Below are 3114 nucleotides of genomic sequence, written 5' to 3'. Positions count from 1 at the left end.
TGCAATGGGTCACGTCATATAGGTGCTGTTTTCCAGACTTTCTGAGCCTATCCCATGTGGCAGAATCTGGAATAGAAGCCAGGAGTCCTAATTCCCAACCCCCCACACCGCTGTGTTTAATTTCTCAACGGAGCAAGCAAGGGCACTTTATAATGCCTCGAAAGAGGTGGGCCCTTGTTACTATATAGTGAAATGTTCTGACACACAAAGCCCTGCAGCGGGAAAGCCTATTCATTCCTGTGCACAGGCACCAAGAAGAAAGAGACACTTACTTTAATGCTCCCTGCTCCCCTGCAATTAGGGCTGTAAGAAAATATCCCCATCATTCTCTCTTTCACTCTGTGCTGTTGCTGCTGCTGACAATCTGTAGGTGAAGTTTCTGTAGCAAAAGGCAACAGGACTCTTGGACAAATGTCTTACCTAGAAGGTGGGCATGTTCTCCACCACGATTGGTGCATTGCTGGCATATCCTCTGGTGCTTTGTTAATAAGCCGTCCGCGATCATTGATAGCCTGTGCTTGTCTCCTATAAGAAATACAGAGGGGTACTATTGAATAACATTGGTCTCCTGTTTGAAAAAAAAAAAAAAACTCTTCCTGCAGGATGGATGGAATCTTAAGGACCCCAAGCTTCTTCTACTGAAGAGCTCAGCCTGGGGACACACTGCTGGCCTCTATGAACATGCACACTTCTGTCCTCTGCTAGCAGCTATCTATTATAGTACCTGACACTGCACCAGTCCTGCTGGCCGTGGCTCGCCTAGAGAGATCTAGCAGTGTTGCAAAAGCCATACTGTGCCAATAGTTACAGACCAGGCCATAACCGGTTTGTTCCCATGTGTTCCTCTTCTCTAATTAAATAGATCTGTTTCCGATACCCTCACTCAACCTCTGGTTGACTGGAAATCCCCTAACTAGCGTGGGTTGTTTTGTTGATGCCATGGAGAAAGAGAGAGTTCCTATGGAAACCGCTTGCTCCTCTCCTCCCATCCCCAGCTGGGAGATACTGGTGCAAGGACCTCCCAATAATTCCAGATGCCTCCCACTGGTGGTTTTTGAAGATTAACGCCCTTCTGCTTCAGATAAATTCATAGCTGGTGGCACACACCCTCCCAGCCCCCATGAGGATGACTGCCCCATAACCATGCTGGACATAAAGTCATAAGGTTAAGGAAAGAAAACAAAGTCAGTTTCTAGTCACTGCCTTGGTGAGCCAGTCAATTGCCCAGCAGGGGATGAAGCCCTCACATCTCAAGGGTGCTCTTGAACATAGATCTGGGCTGGAGACAATTGCTTTCACAGAAGCTTCCTTTCTTCAAGCCTTTTTGCCCTGGCAGGATAAACCATGAAGCTTTGTGCCAGGGTGAATGGAAAGGTCAGCTGCAAAAGGGAAAATAAAATAAATTCTCAGACTTTCATTATTCTTCCCTCTAATGCAATCCTGGCCCTGGAGCCTTCTAAATAGTGCATCTTTGTATAATTATGGGTTGGGTTAAGTTCTGTTGAAAGCAGGGTGTGTAATTACTGTCCTCACTCGGGATAAGTGTAAGAAACAATTAAGCTTCTTTGTAGAGCCATATATCTGAAACAATAGCAGCAGCCGTTGTCATCTCTATTGTCTGTCACACAAGTATGGTGGCCACCTTCCCAAGTCCCATATCTCCAGCCTCTAGCAGCTATAGAAGGCTGCTGCACAGCCATCCCTTGCAAGCAACACAGCCATGTGGCCTGCATTCTCAGTCCACTCTGTTGGCTCCCTGCCCATCTCGGGATGCAGTTCCAAACTCTCCCCATTTCTGCTCCAGCCTATATTTCATGCCTTCCTTTCTTGTTCTTCCCTACGTTCATCCGGTACTAGCTTGTTCTAGGTGTCATGTCCCAGTCTCATCATGGCTGGTGCAAGACCAGCTCCTGCCCCCTGGAACAGCTTCCCTGTCCATCCCCATGTGCCAAGCTTTTCCAGTCTTCTCTAAAACAGCCTGCTTTCTCCCAGCCCTCATTGCATGTGGCTCTTAAACTGAGGTTTTCAAAGGGTCCTAGGGAAATTAACACCAAATCCAATTGATTTAGGCCCCCTTGAAAAATCCCACCCTTAATTTCTCATTTTCTCTGCTGTTTAATTGTACTATTGCCCAACGATATTTTAATCACAATACTAATCAAGCCCAGATACTGTGCAGACATATACGAAGGCAGTCTCTGCACAGAAGTGCTTGCGAGCTTTGTTATCCCTGTTTTATAGAAGTGAGAGGCTTTTCCAAGGTCATACACCGCAGCAGAGTTAGGATTAGAACCCAGATCTCTATCCAGTACCTTAGCCATCCTTCCTCTTTGGGATAGATACAGTTGAAAGACGCCACAACAAAGAAGTTGAGTTACACTGCATCACCACTGCTGTATGGAAGAATTTCTTCTTGGTGGGATTGGCTAGGACCTGTAATTCAAGGAACATTGAGTAGCTCATGGATGGGACAAAGCTACTATAGCTCTGCAGGCAGCCTCTAGCAACTGTCATCCAGGGCAGAGTTTGATTCTACCGGCCAAGAAGAATGAGGAATATCCAGCTCTGAGTAAACCCGAAGGCTAAATTCCTCCTTGCAGCCTATAGGTACGTGCTCAGTCTGAACCAGAGTTCGGGTTCAGTGGTAGAGCAGCTAGAGGAAAAAATTAAGGCTAAAGAAAGATGGAGATTCAATTCTTTTCCGCCCTCACCTTAACAGAAGGCAATTCCCTCCAGGGGAGGGCAGAGAGACATACTCCTTCATTTCCCAGCACTGATGCTGCAACTGAGCAAGACTAATGGTCTTCCGATAAGAGCCACAGAAGCTAAACTTCAGAACTAGTCCGTCCAGTTTCCTGCAGATTATAAAGAGCTTGAGTCGGGAAACTGTTAGTCATGGGCTGATGAGTGCAGGCAGGAATTCACAGATTCCCATTAATATCACCCTACATGTGGAATGGAAGGAGCAGGTGGCAGACGATCCATGTGGTGCTCCCCATGGGAAAGTGCTTGGGATGGCAGTGAGACGCCCCAGCTCCACTGCTCTCTCAGCAGACCTCAGCCACTCTGTCTTCTCAGCTAGATGGCTTGTACCACTTTCCATTTTGAATCCTT

General features: G+C 46.9%; 1 long non-coding RNA gene across 1 annotated transcript; it reads right to left on the bottom strand.

The window, feature by feature from the left end:
* Positions 1–324: 324 nt before the first annotated feature.
* On the bottom strand, positions 325–2502 carry LOC120404821. The gene is made up of 3 exons (XR_005598197.1): positions 2313–2502; positions 1248–1379; positions 325–525 (listed from the first exon to the last, which is right to left on the bottom strand). It is a non-coding gene; the product is annotated as an uncharacterized LOC120404821 (long non-coding RNA).
* Between the last annotated feature and the right edge of the window lie 612 nt (positions 2503–3114).

Source organism: Mauremys reevesii, linkage group 4 (assembly GCF_016161935.1).
Source record: "Mauremys reevesii isolate NIE-2019 linkage group 4, ASM1616193v1, whole genome shotgun sequence".
In the NCBI taxonomy this organism is placed as follows: Eukaryota; Metazoa; Chordata; order Testudines; family Geoemydidae; genus Mauremys; species Mauremys reevesii.
The sequence above is the reverse complement of the archived record's forward strand: the minus strand, read 5'-3'. Positions and strand labels throughout refer to the sequence as shown.